The sequence below is a fragment of the Eschrichtius robustus genome, chromosome 12 (assembly GCF_028021215.1).
Source record: "Eschrichtius robustus isolate mEscRob2 chromosome 12, mEscRob2.pri, whole genome shotgun sequence".
NCBI lineage: Eukaryota > Metazoa > Chordata > Mammalia > Artiodactyla > Eschrichtiidae > Eschrichtius > Eschrichtius robustus.
This window is the reverse complement of record NC_090835.1, coordinates 14,340,313-14,354,877: the sequence shown is the minus strand read 5'-3', so window position 1 is coordinate 14,354,877 and position 14,565 is coordinate 14,340,313.

Below are 14,565 nucleotides of genomic sequence, written 5' to 3'. Positions count from 1 at the left end.
TCATTTTAACTATTCCCTCAGATCTCTACCCAAAAAATGCTACTAAAGCTTTATCATAGTCCAGGTAGGGTGATAGAACTGGATACACCAGCCTTTTAATTTCAGCAATCCTTCCTGGATTTATTCCTACACTGCATTTCCTGTTAGGCAAAGGAGATCAAAAGTGAGCTCTGCCTTATTACTTATTATCAACTCCAACTTCTACTGACCATATGACTTAGGTAGACTGTCACACATCCCAATCGTGAGTCTATCTAGACACTAAACGGGTAAACACAAAATTCATTCTCATTTCCTACTTTCTCGAGTCTCTCAGTGCAGGAATAGGGGGAGATTCTAGGCTTTGGGACATTTGTGAAGCTAAGCATGTCATACCTACTGGATTATAGGTTTAGATACCTGCTCCCGAAAAATAAGTATGAGTAATCACTTCCAAGATAACAAGTCTGTATAGCACATGTTGGAAATGGAGAGAGGTTTGACAAAATCAAACATATCACTTTAGAATGCTTAGAAAATGGAATATGCTACCCCTAAGTGAAAAAGAATTGGTTTGAATGTTTCCATTTTTATTTAATACATGGTAATTATTTCCAACACTATTTTAGCCCTGTGTTTCTAAAGCAAATGTCACCTTTATGAAAATATAGGTAGAAATAAATAATGCAGGAAATCCATACTTGAAAGTTGATAAATATTAATAATGACCACCAGAAGAATCCATGCCTGTCATCTTCTCAATCTAAGAGAGCTTTGTAGATGTTCTTGGACATTGTTGGGAATATATATTCCTTGGAGGAATTGAGAAGTTTGTTTTGGAAAGTACTTAGTGCAGCTACTACTAACACCACTATTGCTAATAACATCAATACTAATTTATTGAGTAGCTCCAGCATGCCAAGGATTTTATAATATTCATCTCATTCAATCACCCAAGAAATGTGAGATTGCACTATTATTTTCTCTTTTTGACTCTCAGGTAAGAAACTGAGTTATAGAGGAATCAAATAACCTGTACAGAGTCAAATAGCTAGTGATATTAGAGCCACGCTTTAGACACAGTTATTCAAAAATTCAAACTCTAAGCCACTTTTCTATATTCTCTCTTCACGTCCATACTTTATTTCTAGGCGATTGATTAAAATATGGAATCACCCATAAAATGAGGAAGCTGTGGGAAAAATGTTAGGAGCTCTGTTTCATCTCTTAGTAGATCTTTTCAACCATGGCTAGGTGATGATTTAGAAATATTTAGAAAGAATTACCCACAGTGGATGGCCATGGTTTCAGGATGTAAAATAGACCTTATTCTGCCCATGAAGTTTTTCATCCAAACTTTTCTTTCTAATCAAGAGACTACCCTCTCAAGAAGAGTTTCTTAATCAAGCTTCTTAATTATGTGTTGTTTTGCTGGATTCTTGTTCTGCTTTCAGCTTTTTCTACTATGTATTCTTAGCCTGCTTTTAATTTTCATAATACCTTGTAGAGAAACAAACTTAAAACCAGAAAAAATATGCACACAGTAAAATTAAAATATCATTAAATATTTGCTGAAATGTTTCATTCCATATCATATTTAGTAAAATTTGAAAAAATATATTTGGTAATAATAGCTTTCATTACAAATGGTAACATTTTACATATAGTACATATTTATATACATTTTTCATATGCCATCCACTATTTTAGCATTATATCATATATATCTGACTAATTAGTTGTGTTAGACATTAAGGCAAGGAGCTAATTTCCAATCTCTTTTAAAATGCAGTTGGTTAATATAAGCAGTTTACTCAAGTGTTTCTCTAATTAAAAAAAAAAAGTTTATAACAGACATTCTTGTTCATTTAAAAATTAAATCCACAAGAAGGAGGAAAGTGAGGAATAAAAATGTCACAAGGGAAAGACAATGGAAAAGTCATTTGTTAGGAAGATAATAATGGTTACCACTTTTATGGTGCTTTACGCCTGGGAATTTCAAACTCTTCATTAAGTGTTAGCTCAGAGGGCTTCACACATGTTGGTTCATTTAGTCCTTTTCTTCTAGGACAATTAGAAGCTACATAGGCATAAAATGCAATAGAAATCACCATTGCAGGGGGCAGAACCACTATGGGTATATTCTGTGCCAGGCCATATTCCCCAAAAGCAGGTTTAATTACGGGATACATACACCACGTTGGCACTCCTCAGGGTCAGCCAAGCAGTGATGATCACCCTAGTAAATCTGAGGTTGAAGATGGAAAGAAATGCAATGACCAAGAAAAATAAAAAGAATCACAGCCAACCACTTAAGGGTTAATAGATGTATGTGTCTGTTGGGAGCATTACTTCCCACTGTACATCAATTAAATATGAATGTGGTAGAGCAAGGTGGTTTAGAGTGGCCCCTTTTGAATTCTTTCTCTGAATACAGGCACGAAAGAGGAGCAAAGGGAGGGGTACTTCTCTAACTGAGATCATTAATTTCCTCCTTAGAGCCTGGGAGAAAAGAGGATTTAGATTGGGACCCCCAAAAATGTAAAAGTACCTCCAATTTCCAACTCCTCCTGGGGTGATTTTGAGTGACGAAAAACTGTAGTTTTACAGTGCCAATAAGTATTAATAAGCTTAAATGCTCACTGAACCAAAAAAAAAAAAGAAGAAGAAGAAAAAGAAAAAGGAAATATTGGGACTTTACAGAGTAGAGCTTAGACTAGGTCACTTGGAGTACCTAGTACTTAGGAAGTTCACTGACTGATGAAGAAAACACAAGACTAACAAACAAATACTATATGCTAACCAAGATAATTTAGGAAAAGGTGTAAAATGGCTTATGGTAGTAACACCTCTGGGACAGTGCTGACAAGAAACTTATACTTTAAAATCTTCAACTCCTAATTTTTGGTCGAGACCATCAGCCATTAAAAAAAAAAAAAAAAAGGGAAATCCTGCCATTTGTGACAACATAGATGGACCTTAAGGGCATCATGCTAAGTGAAATAAGTCAGAGAAAGACAAATACTGTTTGGTCTCACTTGTATGTGGAATCTAAAAATAAAAGAATGAGAAAAGGGGGTCAAGCTTCCGATTATAAGATAAATAAGTTCTGGGGATGTAACATACAGCGTGGTGACTGTAGTTAACTGTACTGTATTGTATATCTGAGAGTTGCTTTAAGAGAGTAAATCTTAAAAGTCCTCATCATAAGAAAAAAAATTATAAGTATGTGAGGTGCTGGGTGTTAATGAAATTAATGTGGTAACCATTTTAATATATATACATATATTAAATCATTATGTGGTACACCTTAAACAAATACAATACTATGTGGCAATTTTATCTCAATAAAACTGGGTGGGGGCATTTTGAAACCTTGAAATTGACTGTTTTTATAATCAGTCTCTACTTAACTGCTTCCTGAAGCCAAAGGGTCTTCCCTGCCCTTAATTTATTTACTTCTGTGTGTACAGTGTCCCCAGGTTTAGAAGAACAGGGTCTTCTACATCTTTGATAGTTACTTACAATCTTTTTTCTATCAGTTGGCAGAATGTGACCATTTTATGCTTTAATGAAAAGTGGTTAAAGTTTTTTAAGAAGTAAAGTTTATTGCAATAACCTCAGAGTTCCTGACTTTCACCATTGTTCCTCTATAGTCTGTTCTCAGTCCAGCTGCCCCAGTTACTTTTCTAAATGATGTCATATTGTGTCCCTTCTCTGCTCAGAACATTTCAATGGCACATCATTTCATTCAGTGTCAGAATCAACATCCTTTTCAATGGTCTACAAAGTGCCGTTTGATCAGGCCCCCAAGCTCAGAGTTAGGAGAATTATGGGAATTCTTTTTATAACAAATTTATCATCAAGACAGCATTTATTAAATATCTTTTCATTGTTTCTATTTCTGATAATAAAGGAACCAAGAGATCAGAAAATTACGCTGAACAATAATATTTTTTACTTTTCTTAATGACTGAGATACTTTACTTGGCCATCTCATCGTCAGTTCTATCTCAGCATGTACAAAACCAGGCGCAGGTTTTTTACCAGCAAAACTGCCTGCCCACTGTGTGCCCAGGCTCTGTGAAAGTCTTCCCAAGTAATAACTAAATCTATTTATCCCCTAATCTTTTCTTCTTCCCCTTTTATAATAGTTAATTTCTCCTTAAATCCTGTGGATTTGAATCTTTTGCCTACTGCTGTTCTCCCAGTCTCAGTTCAGCTTCATGCCATTAACCTGCTTTTTATGAGTCACTCCCATCTGGAATTCCCATCCCCAGCCTCATTCCTTGTCAGTCCAACCACTACATTATCATGGAAGTTATCTTTGCAAAGCTCAAATCTGAGCATGTCCTACTCTATAAACTAGACACATCAGTGTGATATAAATTTATTCTCAGAACTCAATTTTTCTTTCCCACTCCCTCAAATTCCCTTTCTCCTAATTCGCAGTCTGTTATTTCCAGAAAGGTTTGTGATGCAAAGTTGTGTGTGGGACATTGTGTAGGCTTTTCCTTTAACTAAAAAGCCTACCTCTTGTTCATCTCCAAAGGGCACCTCACATATGATGTGTTATCTTGTCATCTTTATTCTGATCACCAAGCACAGTGCTTTCCTTCCTTTGCTGTCCTTGCATTCCCTGTCCACTTTTCACACACCTTACATCTTGTATTTCTCTACTAAGAACATAACATACATAGAAATTTATTTATATACAAACGTATCTGCATACCTCTATCTCTAACTCTGTCCCTAATCTATATGTACATAGTTAATCCTCATTATTCACGGAGTCCATATTTGTGAATTCACCTATATGCTAAAATTTATTTTCACCCCCAAATCGATATACTCACTGTGCTTTCCTGGTCATTAGCAGACATGCACAGAGGGGAGAAATTTTTGAGTCACCCAACACGCATGTTCCCGGCTGAGGTAGAAAAGGTAATAGTCTACTTTCTTGTTTCAGGTCTCATACTGTAAACAAGTATCCCTTTCAGACTATATTTAGTGCTCTCTTTTCACATTATTGTGATTTTTTTCTTGGGGATTTTATTGTTTAAAATGGCCCCTAAGTGTAGGCCTGAAGTGCTGGCTAGTACTCCCAAGCAGAAGAAGGCTGTGCTGTGCCTTACAGAGAAAGCATAGGAGTTACATAAGCTTTGTTCAGGCATGAGTTATAGTGCTGTTGGCCATGAGTTAAATGTTAATGAATAAACAATATTTATTAAGTAAGATTTAATAAGGTGTGTTTAATCATACACACATAAAACAAGATTATGTGCTGATCATCTGATGAAAATGTTGTGGCCACAGGCTTTTAAAAACCTAACCCTGTATTTCTTCTAAGAGCAAGGTTCAGTATTCACTAATTCTTGGTTTTCAGTGATTTTCTAGAACATAACTACAGTAAATAACAAGAATCCACTGTAGGTAGACATATATATCCTTTGAGAGCAATGGGACTTCACTCTTCTTTTTATCTCTAGAGTCTAGTACAGTCCCTGATATATAGCAGGTACCAGCTAAATACTTTAAGAATTAAATGCACAAAGGCAAATGGGACATGAAGACGTTTTAGTTGGAGATGAGAAATATCGCCCTGGTAGATTTAAGGAAAAAACATATTTATTGGAAGACCCTCATCAGCTTAGAGGAGAGCTAGAAAGATTCAAAATGAGGCATGAAAAACAAGCAGGAGAAAATGGAAGGAGAGGCAGCCCGAGGCCAGCCAAGGTAGAGCCCCAGAAGCTGCCCAGTGCAGACATCATGTTACATCATGAATATGGTGCTCACAGCTTGTACCACTTCCATCACTAGAATGTAACGCCACCACTTACATCTCTCCTCTGCTCTCCCCTAGAAAAGGAATTTGCCACAATCTCTTTTGTTTCACTATGAGATATAAATAACTAAATGTGTGTGGCTGAATGCTGAGCCTGGCCACATGCCCATACCCTAGAGACCTCTTTTTACTTTCATAGTAAGATAGCTGTCTTACCCTGGAATTCATTCAGGAATTCCAGAAACATTAGGAAGGTATGGAGCATTTCAGATGATGGTCAGTGAAAAGAATAATCAACAGGTCATGCAGAATTTTTTTGTTTAAATGTAATTGTATTAGTCAAGTCTTTTTTTTTTTAATACTGAATAACAACAGCAACAACAAAAACCTTCAGCACCTAGTGGCTTACACGGGTAAGCATGTATTTCTCCTTCACAGCTTGTGGATCAGCTGTGACTCTGCTGGACTTGCATGGGACAGGTTAGGGATTGGATTCAGGTCTGTTCCATGTGTCTCTCATTCTGGTGCCAGTATCACACAAAATCTCAGAATTGATGGCAGAAGCACAAAAGGCTAGTCTGAACCCTGCAAGTTCTCTTAAAGCCTTGGCAGCATCAGCATATTCACTAAAGTTCATCAGCTAAAGAAAATCACATACCAAGCCAACATTAGTAGGCAGGAGATATTCTTTGCCTACTCTGGTGGGAGGTGCTGGAAATCCATATGGCAAAGGTCTTGAATGTTTAATTCTATCACAAAGAGGAAATTAATTGGGAAGATTAAGCCAATTTCCACTGTAGTAAGAGAAATATTACAATTTAGTGTAAAACAATTGGAACATTGTGTTAGTGTTACTGGTATTATTTTGGTTTGTAACATGGCCATGTTGGCATTCACTTTCCCAAGTGAGCTTCCCATTCTATCCTAATTGTAACATCTTTTTAAGGACACCTTCCCTCCCACCACCAAATATCACTCCTCTTTTCCAGTTTTTCCTGCTTACTAAAAATCAAATCCCATATTAAGGACAAGGAGACTATGTACTTTATAATTTGAGTCATGGCCTAATTCTCATTGCTTTTTCTAAAGGATAAGGGATACATAAAAGGAACTTAGCCATACATGCTCAAAGTAGTGGTTGTAACCAGGCCTGCACATTTAGAATCCCCTGGAAGAGACTCTCTGACAATAGAGGGCTACCCCATACCAATTATATCAGACTTTCTGAGGCAAGGGCCAGGTGTTTTAACAAATCTTCAAGTGAGTTGTGTGTGTGTTAAGGTTTGAGAAGCACTGCTCTAAAGTCAAATGGCTTGATTTTAAGCCTGATTTGACCACATGTCTGTGGGCCCCACTTCATATTTCTTAACATTTCTAAACTATCTCCTCATTTGAAAAACGAGGAGTAATCATAATGCCCAACTCACATACTTGTTCAGTGATTATCAAATGCAATAATGGATGTAAAGCACGGTGGGAGATACATATTAAGTACTCAATAAATGATATGTGTTACTATTACCAATTATCTCAATTTTGTCAGTATCTATGACCTTGGGAAATTTGAGTTTCCTCCCTGGGGGAAATATTCTCATGTAAAATGATGGATGAATAATTCTCTGATTTTCCTTTCAACTCTAACAGTCAATGACTTTCTAGTGTCACGTCAAAATTATTATTCCACCATTACAGAAGTAAGTTATCATTTTGCATGCATGTTCTATGATAAGGATTAAAAATAGTAGCAAAGGAAATCTTTGACATCCCTTTCCATTGAGATCTCTTTTGTGATCGTTTTGCTCTGTTTTGGAATATGTGTTTATAGATTTGCAATATTTAGGTGTGGTTTGACAGAATGTCAAAAAGAAAGGAACAGTTTCTAGGTGCCTTAGTGTCTTAGTTTGGGTTTTACAGAGTAACAAAACCAATAGAATGTGTGTGTGTGTGTGTGTGTGTGTATACTTTATGTGTGTGTAGCTAGCTAACTAGCTAGATGGATAAAGAGAGAGATTTATTATAAGGAAATTATAAGGAAATAAGGACTTAAGGAAACGAATTGGCTCACACATTTATGGAGGCTGAGAAGTTCTACTATCTGCAATTGGCAAGCTGGAGACCCCGGAGTGCCAATGGTGTAAGTTCTAGTCCAAGTCCAAGTCCAAAGGCAGGAGAAGATCAGTGTCACAAGCTTGAAAATAACCAGGCAGAGAGAATGAATTCTTCCTTACTCTGCCTTTTTGTTCTATTCAGGCCTTCAACAGATTGGATAATGCCCACCCATAATGGGGAGGTCAATCTGCTTTACTCAGCCTGGTGATTCAAATGTTAATCTTATCTAGAAACACCCTCACCCACACACCCAGAATAATGTTTAACCAAATATCTGGGCACCCCATGGCCAGGCAAGCTGACACATAAAATTAACTATCATACTATGTGATGTCCATAAATTAAAATTACTTCCTCTTTAAGCTTCTCAGTTTTCAAAAACCTGTAGAGTAAAATTGCTAAGTTCAAGACATATGTTTTGCCTTGTTGCAGTTTTCTTCCCTTACTATCCATCTCTGAACAAGTGCTTATTGGAATTTTTTAGTCCCAAAATGTAGCTGTTGGGTATTCTTATTTTCATCCTATACTATGGTTTCCCTTTTAAGCTTGTCATTCTCCATTACATCAACATGGAATAAAATTACTAACATTAATTAGTAGCACATTTTTTACATACTGTTAGTTATTGTCTTAGTATTCATTGCTATGCTTACCATTTTATGAATCCATGTTGTACCACGTTATGAACATTCAAATAAACACAGTACATCTAGAATGTGATCTTCTTGAGGGCAGGAACCTTACCTCTCTGATCTCCCAAGCTTGTAGCAAAGGGTCTCCTTGGATAGCAAGCATTTAATATCCCTTAAATGAATAAATGTTCCATTTAGTTTTTTCAACAACTCTATGATTAAGAGGCAGTCTTTTTTAAAAAAATTACTTATTTATTTATTTATGGCTGCGTTGGTTCTTTGTTTCTGTGCGAGGGCTTTCTCTAGTTGCAGCAAGTGGGGGCCACTCTTCATCACGGTGCGTGGGCCTCTCACTATCGCAGTCTCTCTTGTTGCGGAGCACAGGCTCCAGACGCGCAGGCTCAGCAGTTGTGGCGCACGGGCCCAGTTGCTCCGCGGCATGTGGGATCCTCCCAGGCCAGGGCTCGAACCCGTGTCCCCTGCATTGGCAGGCAGATTCTCAACCACTGCGCCACCAGGGAAGCCCTAAGAGGCAATCTTTATTCTCATTTCACCTATAAGAAAATCGTATCAATTCACTCTTATGGCAATAATGATGTGTAATAAGTAATCACAATATCTTAATGACGTAAAATAGGCATTTATTTCTCACGTACATGGAAGTCCACTAAGATAGCTCATCTAGGGTAGATTGGGTAGGAAGAGCTCAACTTCACATGTATTGATCATGGGATTCAGGGTCAAAGAGAAGCAGCTACCCAGGATAAGACTTTCTCTTGGGGATGATAAAATGCAGGAGAGCAAGCAAAAAAACAGAAGGCCTCTCGAGACCTAGGTCCAGAAATGGCACATTGCCCTCCTTCCACAGTTCTTTGGCTAAAACAACTCCCATGGTCAAGCTCCAAGTCAAAAGCATGAGTAATATGCTCCATCCACAATTAGGTCATGGTAACGGTATGAATACAGGGAGAGGTCAGGGGAGAACAGGGCCAGTGTTTCAATCTGGCTTAGAAACTGAGGCTAAGAGATCATTTGACTTGGCCAAGGTCATAGAGTTAGCAGGCCGTGGAGCCAAGATTTGACTTCAAGTTGCTGACTGTGGTGTTTTTAAACATTTCACTATGCTGTGATCAAGAAGTCATAGTGAAACCATTCTTGGTAACTTGGTGAATATCATACACTCTTTTAATGCAGTGAGTTTAGTATGAAAAACAACTAAATTAAAATACAGTGCATTTATCACCTTGTTGAGTATGGGGATCTTACTGCTGCAAAGGATTTAATTAAAAGTTGATGATTTAAGAGGCAGCTTCCATCTACTGTTTACTCTGGAGGGTGAGATTCAATTTAAATTTGGGTTCCAAATTTCGTTTTGGAACAGCATCCTTGTCATCGCAGGCAGAAAATGTCCCAAAAGAGGCAGACATGTCCCTGAATAGGGAATACTGAATCAGACAGCCAAGAGCAGCTAAAAAGTTAAACCACAAAGACATTATGTAGTTTGGTTCTATGAAGGGCTGGGCATTCAGTTGTGATATTTAGTTGCATATTTTTCACACAGTTGTCCCATGCACATTGTTCTTTATGTGTGTGTGTGTGTGTGTCTGTGTGTCTGTGTGTGTATATATATATATATATATATGTTTCTTTGGTAGGATGAAGTTCATATTCATAATGTGAAATAATTTTATTTCTGCTTAATGCATTGAAATATTGTAAAGCTAAATCCTCTGTAATTTTTTGTCAACTACAGGTTGAGAGTGAAAAGGAAAAACTGGATCACTATTTAGGGTTAAAAATCTCAAAAGAGCATGAGGTTAGGAGTTCAAGTAGATGTCAGGAATGGCCTTGCCCTTGAGGATGCTGTGATTTCTCTTAGCATTACCTATATTATGTGGCAAATGCCCTCTGATTTTAGATTCATGGTCTGACGGACATTGGTACACATTCATAAAATTGTTATTCCGGCTGCCTGTCCTGACAGAAACTAGAGACCATTGACTACTCCCAGTAGATGACTCTGAACATCCTTTCTCACCATGCATGTCCTTAAATGATAGAAGGTTTGAGTTTATCAATAGAAATTTGTCAAAATACATTCCTCCCCCAAACGCAAAAATCACATTAAATGAACCAAATTCATATCAGTGTTTTGTGTGCAGATGTATGTTTACATGAACATTTACATTCCTCAATATAGTGACAGAGTACTGACTGTCAATATTTTAAAATTAAAACTCTGTTTTCCTTGTAATTCAAATTTGGCAAGTATTTAAATTGATGGAAAAAATGTTGACTTTCTACAATCCTGAAGCATATTTGTTTGTTTTATAGCCAGAGAAATGTAAGTATTATATTAGAGGCAAAAGGTAAAAAAATGTCTTTTACAAACAAGCCAACCAGATTGTCGTGTTAGGACGTGTTCATATCTGAAGGCTGCAGAGTCGTTCATGATGGTCGTGATTTGCCTGTGCTGACTGGCAGCCACCACACTGAAAAAGTTGTTCTGTGGACTGGATCATTGCTGGCGATGCTGAAAATCATGTTCTGTCTTTCTATTAAGATTTCAGATTTCCAAGTTCCCATCATTAGAGCACACATTTTTAAATCTCTCCAAATAAAGTGGCTCTGCATGTGTGAAATCATAGAGTAGGAAAGACCTTTGTGACGTCATCACTGAATTAGGTGTGAATTGGCCTGGCGTTGCTCGTAAACTATGGTTATTTCAAGTGTCCAGGTCTACAATTTGCGTCCCAGACGTGAGTCTCAAGACCTCCCGTTGTGAGCACTGGCCACATCTCAAAATAACGGAGGCGACCTTTCAAAGCAGCCCATTTTGCTCCCTTTTAAAAAACAAACAAAAAAAGGCTTTTACCCTTGCAGAAAGAATATTAATCAAACCAATAGCTATAAAATGTCCAGAAAGAGTATATAAAAAGGAATGCAAGGTGATCGTTTAGGCCAAAAAAACCCTGAGTTCAGAACTTGCTTCTGCTGCTTACAAGCTGTGGATTCTTGAGCAAAAGATGTCAGTGTTTATTTCCTCTGCTATTAAATGCATTGTGAATTTTAGAAGTCCACCTTGAGTGCACACTTGCTGTACTGGGGTGGGGGGCAGTATGCAGAGTGAATTGTAGGCATTTTCTTATTTACTCCATTCAATGATAGGAGTAAATAGAAGAGGTAGCACTACTTTTCTCATGGTTTAGATGAAGAAACAGGCTTACAGAAATTAAATAAACTAGGAGATAGCAGAATAGTACAACATGAAAATGCATAGTGTAGTAATTGGTTCATAGTAGCTGTTCAAAAAATACTAATTTCAGAGACTAACTTCCATTTTTCAGTCCTTAAAATTCTTCTTTACCTGCTCATAAAGATGTCATTCATTCTGGGTCTTCTGAGTCTATTAATTCTTTCACAGTTAGCTGACCTGTGCTTGTGGATCTGACTACTCCAATTATGTCCAATTCCCAAATGCCAGATAAAAGTTGCAGCACTAGACACATTGCACATTTATTTATCTCAAAAATAGTTATTGATCATCTGCAGTTTGCCAGGTAAGGGAAACTGAATGGAGCAAGAGTCAGATGAACACTTTACTCTCAAAGAATTTAATTCTAGCAGGGAAAATAGAAATCAAACAAAAGAAATGAGTATTGAGTAAAATAAGCAAGGCCAAGTGATAGAAATGGGGAGAGTGGTAATTGTAGATATATGTGATAAAGGAAGACCTCTCTAAGGGAGTATATTAGTTTTCTAGGGTTGTATGACAAAGTAGCACAAACTGAATGGCTTAAACAACAGGAATTTATTGTCTCACAGCCATGGAGCCTAGAAGTCCAAAATCAAGGTGTCAGAAGTTTTGGTTTCTTCTGAGGACTATGATAGAGAATCTGTCCCATGCCTTCTGTTCTAGCTTCTGGGAGCCTTACCCATTACTTGTCTTCTAGATGGTATTCTCCCTATCTTCACATTGTCTTCCATCTATGCTTATGTGAGTGTTCAAATTTCCCCTTTTTTATTAGGACACAGTCATATTGTATTAGGATGTGCCCTAGTGCCCTGATTTTAACTTGACAATCAGCAAAGACCCAATTTTCAAATAAGGTCACACTCACAGCTACTGGTGGTTAGGACTTCAAGCTCCTGTTGTGTGACACAATCCAACTCATAACAGGGGGTGAGATTTAAAATCTGCGCTCAGGGATAAATGCCTGAACAGGGGGAAGCATGCCAGATAGAAGAAAATCAAGAAGGGAATTACAAATATTCATGAAAAATGTGACCTAGATGTTCACATAGCACTAATAATAACCCAAAATGGAAAGTGTTCAAGTGCCCATCAACAGGAAGAGGAATAGACATGGGATAGTCACACAGTGGAAAACCAAACATCAGAAGTTGGCAAACTACAGACCATGGACCAAATATATCCCACTGCCTGTTTTTGTAAATAAAGTTGTTTTTTTTTTTTTGAACACAGCTACTACACTCATTCATTTATATATTGACTATGGATATTTTCACTCTACAATAGCAGTTAAGTAGTTGTGACAAATGTAATTTGTTTAATTTAGCCACCTGTGGATGGTGGCTACCATGTATGAGGACACAGCTGTCTCTATTCTATGGCACAACTCTCGGTATCCCCACCCCTCTGCTGCGCCACCCTCATCTACCCCCACATCCTTACGCAGGTTCATGCTGTGGAGCACCCAGAAAAAGTAAAACCTCAATTTTCGTCCTAGTCCAAATAGGTGTGCATCTAATGTTTTTAGGAAGGCTAAAATTGCTTTCCTTATTTGAATAAGTTTTATGTTGGTAGGGTATAAACTGAAAGGCTAGTAAAGAGCATAGATTTAACGGCTCTGCAGATTTATTAGCTGAAACGCTTGACTTTGAGATTGTCTTATCTATTATGATGTTATAAAGCTTTTTAATCAGATGTTGTTTTAATACTGTGCACCTGAAAAGATATAGGAAGTAGAAAAAAATTACTTTCCAAATCAGTTGTGTCCCCAGTTGCAACAATGTTAATTTGAGGCATCTTCTCTTTGGTGCTGAGAAAATACCAGACATTGTATATTGAAAATAAAGTTAGGGTGCTCAGAAAGGCAAAATCAGTAGAAAATTCTAAGCTTTAGGTGGGTATTATACCTCAGAGTCACCTTTCAGGGACATGTTTTGAGTATTTTAATGACATTTTTAGACATTTCATATGTCAAAACATACAGTAACTGTAAAATAGTTCATTCAAACATCATTTCTAATATGGACACAAACACATTTATGAAAGCAAGGAAACACAGCTCTTCAAATTTAGAAGAGCTATAATAATCATGGTTCTGGGAGGGTTTACTACTTACTTTGAAGTTGTCAGTGTAAAGATACATTACAGATTTGCTAGAGTTCTTGAATCAATATGTAAGCTTTAGGATAATCTAGTAAATGATCATTTACCTGATATCTAAACAAACAAAAAAACCAAACGAAATCGCCTTTGGAATATCATTTTTTGTTTGTCAGGTTAAAGACAAAATGACCAAAAAACCCCCCAAAACTAATAATCACCGTGAATATATCTAAACAATGAACTCTTTGCTGAATTATGGTTCGTTATACACTTTGAAAGGGTACAGTGATAATATATAGCAATCAGTTTGGTAATTCTTTTTCTGGTACCCTGCAATATTTAAATGCCCTTTTAAAAAAGGAGGATTAAAACCTGCGCTATAAATTTTCAGTTATAGATGTATTTTACTGTGCTTATGTTTTTAAAAATCAGCCAATTCTTTGTGTGGTGCTCATTATAGCTAAGAACAGGGATGCATGTCGAATTAAGTAACCATCTATCGACCATCATGTCCCAACAGGAATGTGATGAGAAGAGTGTGTGTTTGTGTGTTCACTCTGGGATCCCATGTGCTTATCTGTAGTTTTATGTGGATAGTGATTACACTCTGTATTTTTAGGTCAGGTGGAAAAAAATGATGAATGATCTGTCTCCAGAAATTCTGATAATGCTTGCAGTCTGTTGATGGAGAAGGGTTTCCCAGA